The 11167-nt window shown below is 42.5% G+C and overlaps 1 protein-coding gene across 1 annotated transcript in view; it reads right to left on the reverse strand.

The window, feature by feature from the left end:
* The window catches only part of TET2 (tet methylcytosine dioxygenase 2), a 106443-nt gene extending 103791 nt beyond the window's left edge, over positions 1–2652 (reverse strand). The window contains exon 1 of the mRNA XM_016223597.2: positions 2433–2652. The gene's annotated coding sequence lies outside the window, so the exon portion shown is untranslated. The remainder of the gene's footprint in view (positions 1–2432) is intronic.
* Between the last annotated feature and the right edge of the window lie 8515 nt (positions 2653–11167).

An 11167-nucleotide genomic window follows, 5' to 3' on the forward strand; every position in this document is an offset into this window, starting at 1 on the left:
CATCTCCTTATAACCACTGAAGCTCTCATAAAACATTAATTAGCATCAATTTTCAGCATGCAAATAGGATGCATAAAATAACAAAAGAGTCTAAATTTGACAATAGGAAAGAAGAAGATTTCATGGTCACAATCAAAATTACTAACCAATACAGGTAGTCTGACTTATCAATGTGAATGGAAAATACTATATGTATTATTATTTGAATAGCTTGAAGACAGTATATACCACAACATTTGAAAAGTCTCCCCAAAGTAGTTAGATACTAGACTGTTAGCAAAAGAAATTGTTTATTTTAAATTGTGAACCGCTGAAATAATTAACTATAGTTTTCTCAACAAAGAGTAAGCATTTATGCTAAATTCCTGTTTTTTTCTTTAATGTTTTATGAGAAATAACTAACCAAATGAGCTATTTCTATTCCGCAGAGATGAGTAATACTTCTCCAATTCATGTGAAATAACCTCTAGTATCAATGATGAAAGTACACTTAACTGCTTTTCCAGAGATCAAAATAGAAAGAGTTACCAAGTGAACTACTGAGGACAAGTGGTTTCAGAAATCTTACTTATGGAGTGATGTCTAATACTGTGCTTTTTCTTCTGTCCATCTTTCAACCATGTACATGCCTTATAAAGTTAAGCTTGACTTTCCAATCCTTCACCTAACACCTCTCTGCTTAATAACATTAAAAAGATCAATATTTACTGGGTTGAACTTTATATTCTTTTTCAAACCTATTATCAAACACACGTGCAAACATGTAAAAGAATATAACTCCCCTCCAGTATTTCAACTTTCCATTAAAATGCAAATATAATGATTTCATTAGGCAACAAGAACTCATAACCTTACACCCAACAAAATCCATATCTTTTCCTTAATACATCTCGACTTCCCCAAAGATACAATCTTACTCTTATTATATATAGATCACTTGTGGATGATGATGATGTTTTTGAATTTGGACCTGGCATTATTAACCCTGATCGGAGAGGGGAAATTACAACGTGTGGTTTGAGATTTTACATTCATGGATGTATCCAACTCCCTGGACAAACAAATATAAAAAAAACGCATCTCTCTAAATTTTAAGCAAACAGCTGGAAAACAACCCTTCTTTCAGTTCCTAAACACGACATGAAGAGGGTGGAAATCACTCAGTGCAATTAAAAGTATGGCATGTAGACAACAGCCAGCAAATAACATAACCTTCCCGGCGGGAGTCTACCCAGCTACCCAGGCCCCACACTTTATTTTTGCCATAGGTAGAAAACTCTCCATAGAAACTCTGTTAGCTTAATAACACTAGACAAACAGTCCCAGTGAAAAGATTCATCCAGATTCCTGGGGGGGGGGGGGGGAGAAAAGACACATAGAGAAAGGCAGAGAGATTAAAAACCCAAGGAAAGAGAGCAGCCAGGAGAGAGAGAGAGAAATTTGGCCGGGACTGTTAACAATCTGCCCTCCGCGTCTCCGCGGCTGGGCTGGGATTGGGTTTCACGTCTCCGGGCGCCCCTGACCTTGCCGTCTTCCAACTCCGCACGCCCCCCCCCCCGCCGCCCCCTCCCCGGCCTGCGCCCGCCTTTGTGTCTGCCTGTCACTTACCGGGGGCGCCCGGCGCAGCGGCTTCTGCAGGAGCACAAAGCCGGGGCACAGATTTGCCCACCGAGTCTCGCGCACGCACGCCCGGGGCTGCGGGGCGCAGCCCATCGCGGAGCGGCTGCGTCTCCAGAAAGTGGGCTCCGGGCTCGTTCGGGGGACCGGAGAAACTCCGCGCTCCCTCCGCTCTCCCTCGGCGCCACGGAGCAAAACGCGCGGACTTAACGGGGGGAAACACACACAACCCCACTTAGCGTACTCCGCTCTCACGCCCTGTGACATTCGCCCCGGTGCCCCCCAAAACGGGGACGCGGGCGGAGGAGAGGCGAATGCGGAGCCGGAGCCGGAGCGACAGGCGATAAAAGGGTCGAGAGCCCCCGTCAGGGCTCTTTCCGGGGTGGGTTCGGGCAGACCAGAGGCTCGACAGACTCACACGAAGGAGGGGGGGCGGGGGGACGAAGGGGAACGCAGCGGCCCCCCAAAGCTGAACTCGTTTAGGAAGGAAAGCCGAGAAAAATCACTTTCCCGGGGATAAAAGGCCGGGAGGCCGGCTGCTGGGAGCCACAAAGGTAACTTTTCCGGGTTCGGGGCGGGCGAGCGGCGGCGCGGAGAGGAGAGCGCAGGGCGCAGGTTTAAAGGGGGGTGGGGGGAATTAAAACTATATTTGTCAGCCATGTTGAAGAGGCTCCAGTAATTTGTGCGGCTTCCCTCTTCCCTCTCGGCGCGTGCGGGTGACACGGCGGGGCGTGCGCCCCCGGCCCCGGGAGCCCGAGGGGGAGCGGCGGGGAGAGGAAGGGGAGAGTTTCGCGGCAAAAGGCAAGCGCTCTGACCTCGTTCTCGTCCCGCAGCCTGGCAGCGACGCGGCGGTGCAGTCGGGTCTCCTTTCTAACAAATCCTAAAGGGCAGCCATCTTGCTTCCTTCTGCTCCTCTACGAAAGCAGCCTAGCCTCCGCATCAATATTCATAAGGCAGTTTGACGTCTGTTCTCATCACTCGGCGGGGCTGGCGTCTCGGGGCGGCCGCGCCGAGGGGGCGGACGTGACTCGCATGCCAGCCGGGCCTGGGCGCGCGGCGCGGGCGGGGAGGCGGCGGCCCGAGCTCTCCTCCTCCGCCGCCTCTCCAACGCCGCCGCCGCCGCCGCCGCCGCCTCCGCCTCCTCCTGCGTCCGGATTCCGCCTCCTCCGCCCGGCCTCCGCCGCGCCCTGGGGCTCTCTGTCCCGGCTCCCAGGGACTCGGCCCCTAGCCGGCGCGTCCCGCACCAAGGCCGCCGCACCCGGGGCCGGACACTGGGGCGCGCGCTCCGGCCGGGCTGCCCTCGCGCTGTGCGGCGGGGGGAGCGGCGCGCCGGGCCGAGCGCGGGGTGAGGGCGGGCGCGGGGGAAGGTCCAGTCCCGCCCCGCCACCCTCCTCCCCCCACCCCCCCGCCCCGGGCGCAGCGGCCAGACCCGGGGGCACCCAGGGATCCTCGGACGCTGCTCCACCCCGGGTGAAGGCGCGGGACAGGCGCGCAAGGGGGAGGTGGTGGCGTGGGTGCCTGGCACCAGGATGCGGGACCCTAGGTTAACCTTTTAAACTTTTTGTCGGTACCTCACTCCACCCCCCCCTCCGCCCCCTCGGAGGTATCTGCGCAACCCTCGCCCCCTCCCGCACTCGCCCACCTCGGCCCCGCACCCTCGCACTACCCCCGGCGTCCGCCTCCTCGCGGGCATCCCAGCACATGCTCCGCGCGCGCCCGCCCCGTCCCGCGAAGGCCCGCACCCCCATCCCCCGGTCGGTCCTCGGCCCCCCGCCGCCACTCCCGGGCTTTGGCATCCCCTCGGCCCTGTCACTTTAATCTCGCCGAGCAGCAGCCCTCCCCCCGTGCGGCCGAGGGCCTGCCCTTAGTGCTCTAGGGGCCTGTAGTTTTAGAGACTCGACAAATTAGGAAACCGCCCGAGTCCCGCGGCTCCCCGCCCCGGCCCACCTTCTGTTTACTTTGCCACGTGGGCTGGGAAGGAGCGGGATTCGCACAGATCCAGGAGGGATTTCTCAGGGACCCTAGATTCGGTCGTAAGAAATAAGCCTGTACCGTCAAATGCTTAAGTTTTCTCCCGTAAGCGCCTCTATTGTAAAAAAAAAAAAAGTTTCCATCGCTACAGTTAAATAGCGGGGCGATCGACCCGTAAAGCACAAATTTCCAAATGACCGACGCTCCATTCGCCCTGACGCTCTGGGCTGGATAACTGCGCCCGTCCATTGAAAGTTTTTCTTTTCCGTTACCAAGTAGTTTTACTTCTCTTTTTAATGTTCCTTTTTCTAATCATAATTTTTTAAATTTAAAAATGAGATAAAGAACAAATCCCATATGAATTATTATATCGAATAGTAGTTTTTGCGATTTGCCCTCTGTATTGAAGTTCTTGCGCTACCGACGTTCGCGTTTTCAGTGCGTATTTGGGGCACATCTTTTATAGGATCACTGCATCGTGACCCCCTTAAGTCAACACAAGTTATTTCGTGTAGCCCACTTTTTTGTGTCTGTAATTTCTTTACAAGGTAATGTCTTTCGCTAATTTTATGAAATCGGAATATTTCCTGTTTGAAAAAAAAAATTAAAAAGGGAACTCTTACTATGTGTCAAGTTGTTACTAAGAAGAATGTTTAAAGTGTGTTCTAGTGAAACATTGTTTATTCCCTTTTCAGACAAAGTTAACTCAGATTTCTGATTTTGCATAAGCTCAGCGAGATCGTTCATTTCTCCTAAGCATTTCATTCTGTGCAAGTGAATTTCCGTCTTTTCTAACTGTGATGTGTCATCGAAGTCTTGGCAATTGCTAATGGACTGTAAGCTGTTTGGAAGGTTTCTTGGAATTGTTTTTCAAGTCCAAAAAGTAAAGTTCTCCAAAGACTATGAGATACATTTATGTAGTGCACAGTACAGCGGAATTATTAAAAGCATGGGTTTGGGGCCCAGTCATGTGGCCGCCCAGGGGTTGAGCATCCATTTATACACCAGGAGGTCACCGGTTGCGGTGCTGCAGGAGACAGCTGATCCATGTTTCTCTCTCACATCGATGTTTCTATCTCCCCTCCTCTCTCTCTAAATATACATACATATATACATGCATACATACACACATATATATGGATGCAGTGTTTGGGAGCCCAATCTTGACTCTATCCTTAATGTGTGACCTTGAGCATGGTACTTAACTTTGTGTGTATCACTTTTCTCATCTGCTACACACCCTCTAAAACAACAAGGCTGTTGTAAGGATTAAATAAATATTCGGCAGGTGCCCAGGTAGTTATTCCTATTACCAATCATAAGCCATCTACTTCTAGGAGCTTTTCCTGATTGACTAGAAATATATAATGTCTTCTTACATTGCATAATGTGGTAAATATTGTATTCACATGTTTCTCATATAAACATTTGCATATCCCCTTAGTTACTTATATGATAATTGGAAAAATGATCCTTAAAGTCACCCCCCTTCCCATTTCATCTTTTAAATCTCTCTCTCTGTATTGTAACAGGTGGTTCTTGTCTATCTGGAATCATACTTGGCTTGCAGTTGGTTTTGCACCAGGCCCTAAACCTTTTCTTGCCAACTTCTTTCTCTGCACCCCTACCCCACCCTTAACCACATGGCATTTTTTAATTTAAAAGAAAATGCCTTACTCCTTTTGGCTATTGTGACCTTTTAGCAGCAAAAAGGAAGTAAAATCCTGAAGGTCTCTAAGTGTAAAATATTTTAGTGACATTTTTGTATTGTTGGTTAAACAAAAACAAAACCTGTTTCTTAGTTGCTATTTCTGGGAAAGAAAAGATATAGTGTACATAATCAGTTATTTACTGGACATCAATGCACATGTGTATGGGTAATTCAGAGCCAGATTTCTTAACTGTGTGCTTTCTTGAGATTCCTCCTATAAGTGTAGAAAACCTATTTTAAAAAGTTAATGTGCTGTTTTAACAACAGTCAATTGTTATGAAATTCCTTCATTCTTCTCTCAGACTAGAAATAGCACCAGCGATTCCACACAGAGAAATCATTACTTCTTTAACTGAGAAAAAAGACTAATAGAACAAGTTCTAGGGCACACTCTTCTGTGTTAGAAAATTGAGTTGATTGGCCTGGGCACCTGCTGTCTAACTCAGTTGCCCAGTCTCTAAGCCTCTTAGGGTGGAGGCAGCTTCCTGCTTGTCCGTTAAAGAGCTGGCTACCGCAGCTTGCTTTACAATGCAAATTTCTTGTACTAACAACAACAAAATAATAGGTGATTCTTAATTTCCTCCCCCACCTGCAGACTAGGAAGTTTTCTTTAGCAGTTGATTTTCTCTTTAACAAAAAGAAATAGTTGGGATACATACTGCTTTGAAAGAATTATAGTGGTTTAACAAAAGCGTTAAATCATGGCCTGTTGTTTCCCATCTCTGGAAACATATTTCTGAAGTATGACATGATAAAGATTCTCCGCATGCTTAAAAGACAATTGACCTTCAAACAGCATAGCAGTCCTTGCTGTGAAGGGGCCTTCTTGTTTCCTTTTGTCTGGTGACATTACTGCATACCATACAAAGGTACATATTTAACATAGGAAGAGTGCTGATTTTAAAAATCTTTAATAGAAACATTTTGACAAACATTTTAACTTATTGATGCAAATTATTATTAATAATTATTATTTATGTTTCTCAGACCTTTTTCATATTGTTAATTTCACATTCTATAATTTGGAAATTTTAAAGACATAAAAATGATATAATTCTAACTTATTTAAATCAGGAGCTATTTAATATGTGTACTGATTTAATAGGGCAAAATGAAATGTCAGATAAAACTTAAATGTCTAATCCTGTTAAAATAGTGACAAAGTCATTATAAAAATAATATCAGGGTCATTTGGAAACATGTTGCTAATATCAGTCTCTTTTCTTCACACAAATTCTGACTTCACAATACGGTAACTACTCTTCTTCTCATCCAAATTTGGTAGCTCACTTAATATTCCACTTTCTTTTGAGAGAGTAAAATTTCAACTTTAATAATGAGCTTCAATAAAGAATAAATTTTAACTATTAGCAGTCACCTCAGCACCATTTTACATTTATTTAGGATTTTATCGTTTTTAAAACATTCTTGTACACTATTATGTTTTTATGGTAAAGTGTACAGTATTATGGTTAATATTCAAAATCCTATGCATATTCCAGATGCCATTTAATTTAATTCCCATGTTATAAATATGAAAAGTGAGGTTAAGTGACTTTCTCAAGGTCATACAACCTGTAGATAGAGGAGGACCTCTCAAATCAAAGTTTTGTAAATTCAAGATAAGGCCTTTTTCATTCAGTACTTAGTATACTCCTAAGCAAGTCTAATACTGTTTATAAAATACTAGCCATGCATCAATATTGGGGATAATAGTTTTACACTTTTTTTCTTTGAATTTAATGTTTATTATAACCAAATAAGGTAAGTAATATCTTGTTCAGAATTAAGAGTTTGGGTAACTCGGTTGAGATTAAAGAGCTTGAACCAAGGTCTGAATCAAGGTTTGTCTAATTCTAAAGCCCATGTCCTTGCAGGCTACACTATGCTATCTCCTTACTTAAGCAGATATAGTTATCTATGTGTAGGCCATGATAAGTTTTTCACACAAGTATTCTTTTTTTAAAATGTAATTTAATTTCTTTTAAGCAATAACATGTTTTCCATCTCTTCTTCATATAAAACAAACAAACAAAAAAACCTTTTCTGTCTAAGTCTCTACTTGTTTTTTCTTATCACTTGCTTTCTACCCTTTATTTTTGGTTTCCAATTTTATGGTAAAAAGCTGGCATGCATGAAGTCTTTGGAACAATGATTACATTTGTGTAATAAGCAAATGTGATACCTCTCCTACATTCACCCCGCCCCCATCCCTTTACCCTACTAACATATTGTTTATAAAGATAAGTTCTGCCATCTGTTTTCAGTATGGGTGTGGCGAAAGGGAATTGTAGCACCCTTGATCTGCTTCTGACTTCCTTGAATGACTTTAGGGTTCATTCCTGCCAAACAAGGAAACTGGCAGGTGGAATTAGCGCCATCTACTGAAAGCGTTAATAGCACATGGCTCTTTGGGGATATAGTCCTCAGAATGGGATAGCAGGAAATCTTTCCATTGGGAAAGCGAGTCAGATTCACATGTAGAGCTTTTGAAAATATGCATAACTAGGTTGCACTCCTCTGCTCCCACAGCCTCTTGGAGATTCTGAGATGGGGCTGGAGTTACAATATTTTTCGAAATGTTCAGGAACAATTAAATGTATAAATCTTAAAAATCACTGGTATAGCTTCCTGTGTAAAAATACAATGAAAACTATTTTTATACTTAATATTGATAAGCACACGATGTTGTTATTCATGGGGCAAATGTATCTCTCCATGGTCTGGTGGAGACCCTCACACCTTTACAGAGATCTAGCAAAGCTGCCTGTGACTCCCTTTCTGCATTTCAAGTGGATTAATTCCTTTTAAATTCTTTTAGGACAGGTTAAAAAAAAATTGGGGGAGATAAATAGCAGCCAAAGAATAACCTGGATTATCAGTAGTGAAAAGGAAAGATTAGGGGAAAATATAAGCGATAGGACTGATACCCTAATGCATTGGGGAGAAAAACGTATTGGAAGTTGCCCAAGTTCAGTTTGTGAACAATATTTTGGGATTTTTGTTCTCGGAAGAAAATTCTATTGCTTCAGTTTTGTCATACTTTCCTAAATTTTTTTAAATCATTCTCTAACCTAGACAATTAAACAAATTGATTCTGATATCTCTCTTTTTCCAAAATGATGGCCATGCAATAGTTTCTGAGTATATTTCATATACTCATGATAGATATTGGTACAAGAGCTGTAGAGAATAAACTAATTTTAGACCCCTGTGAGTTAAATCAACCCCTTTCTTATAGATACTCTGTATGGAAAAGAAAGAAAAAATAAAAAAGGAAATAGGGTAGCTATTATTTGACCTCCAGTTTTCTTCATATAACTTAAGGCATGTTTTCATACTGTCTAGAGATGTGTGAGAAAATCTCATGAGATCTGACTTAATGGCAACTCAGAATCTGTGGGAGCGCGAGAGGCGGAGTAGTTTCCTGCAAAGCTCTGCACTATCAACCTCTGTTTAATTTGTTTTCTTATTTTATATCTTAGAGCACAATAGTATTACTATTTGGCAGGAAGCCTCCTTGATCTGTCAGTAATTATGCATGCCTCTAAGTTGAACATGAGTTGATTGTCAAACAATTGTTCTGCATTTCACAATGACTTTTATCCTCAAGAGAAGACATTATATCTAATCAATGACCATAAAATAGGGGTTCCTGAAGGAAAGGTTGGGATAGAAGGTGAGAAGAAACATACGAACACATACACATATTAAGTCAGAACATCAAAACAAATCCTAAAGGAGCATTTTATTGGGGTCCACTAAGTTTTATTTCTCTGAAACTTTATGATCTCTGATCCTAGTTAGACTGGGTAGGGAGAGGTAAGGAAGTAAGAAATACTGGAGAAAGGTGTGCTTAGTTTAGCATGGTGTGTGTGTGTGTGGGGGGGCAGGTGGGTGTGGTCCTGGTGGTATACTGATACATTTTAGTAAAGGAAACTTTCCTGAATCTCCTTAAATCATAAACCATCATTGCCTTCTAGTTATCAAGAGCTAAAAGAGTCTCTCTCTAAACTTAAAACCCAGGAAAGGGTAAATCATCATTTTGATGGATGAAGGCTGCTGTTAAAATTAAAAAATTTGGAAAGAGAAACTCAGTCTGATATAAATAAATAACACAGTCCCGAACTGTAGTCAAGACTTGGCTACCGAAACCCTGCCCAAAACAGTAAGTTTAATATACATTATCTCATTCACTATATACGATAATCTTGAAAATAGGCAAGACAGTTATGACCCAACTTATTTTATTTTTAAACACTAGAGAACATGTGTTTAACACATGAGGGGATGTGTCAGAGAGATTAAGTAACTTGCCCAGGGTCACACAGCAGGTGATAGATTCTCAGACTTAAGCCCTCTTCAATGTTCTTTCCACAGACTAAAGGGAAACAAATAAAACAACTTTAATTCCTTTCTGGAGGCAGAAAAGAAGCTCTGATCAACTTGTGACATTGTATCTTAGGCTGATCATTTTCATTTCTTGCCTGTGCTCGCACAGACAGAAGAGAATGCTACAGCGACAGAAACATTTAGAAACGTGTGTTTTTTATTTTTAATTTTTTTAAATGCAGGTCATCTACTGGGGTAGGAATTATGTTCATTCCAAATAAGTGAAAGTTCTATTCCTAAAAGTTCTATTCCCTAAAAATATTTCTTTGGGAAAACACAACAAGTTACTCAAAGTCCTGAAAGATAAAATATTGGAGTTCTTTCTTGATTTGTCTCTTCCTAAATCACAGAGCAAGGTATTTGAGGTGTGTGTGTGTGTGTGTGTGTGTGTGTGTGTGTGTGTGTGTTAAAGAAACAAAGGCATTGGACAAGAAGACATAGACTCACCTTTTCATAAAAAATAATTTAAAAATATCTGTAGTTAATTGAAATATTTTTTGTTTTGTTGAGTAGGGCTGGAGAGGGTGGGGATTGATAGATTTAGGTTAAATCAGATTTTCATACTCACAAATTTTCTGATGAAATCAAAACTCAGAATGAAACTTTATGCAACACAATCTGGAATGAGTAAAATATTTTACCCTAAACTATTTCACAAAATGATAAGTTCCATAAAATTTTAGCAAATAACAATGCTCTTCAACAGGGCTGCTTGCCAAGCAATAACACTTTATCACATATCCTGTATCTTTAGGAAAAAAAAACTAGCATAGAATAAATTTATTATCGAGTTGTTAATTGTTGGTGACAACAATTATTTTACTTTGTAGCTTACATTTTTACTTTCAGATTCTTAGAGACTTTAAGCATCATCCTATGTGGAGGGTAATTCAAAAGCATAGTGCTGGTGACAAAGGAAAGAATTATAGGTTCCACCTTTTTGTTGGGACTTTTGAATTGCTTTGCTCATAAAAAAAGGTTGTACTATAAATTCAGAGGTTGGAAAGAAGCTAACCAAAGGATTTGAGGTAAATAAGACTAACCTAGTCAGGATACCTTCTCAGAAATGGTTTCAAAAAACTTTAAAAATAAAGGATTGTCAGTCTCACTTTCCATCACTTAAGTGGTTGGTCGAGTCTGACTTTCTGATTTATAATAGCGCATCGTAGCGCTTGAGGACACAGATGTGTCATTCGTGTTTCAGTTTTCACATTCTCAAGAGGCGGTTTCATCAGTGCGTGAGCCTCACCAAACCGAGTCAAACCGTGGCGCGCGATGGGGCCTGCTCAGAAACCCTCAGACACAGAGGGATCAGAACTGGGTGGACATACTGTCCTAGGACATCCCTCAAAAGTGTTCTAACAACATCTCCGCTTGCTCCTGGTTTGCATTGCTGGTGGCGTTTCCCATGCTCTGCTTTCCCAGCCTTGTTCTATGTTGAAATTAAACTCATGTTGAGATGGCTCACTGCTCTAT

The sequence above is a fragment of the Miniopterus natalensis genome, chromosome 1 (assembly GCF_054644295.1).
Source record: "Miniopterus natalensis isolate mMinNat1 chromosome 1, mMinNat1.hap1, whole genome shotgun sequence".
Taxonomy (NCBI): Eukaryota; Metazoa; Chordata; class Mammalia; order Chiroptera; family Miniopteridae; genus Miniopterus; species Miniopterus natalensis.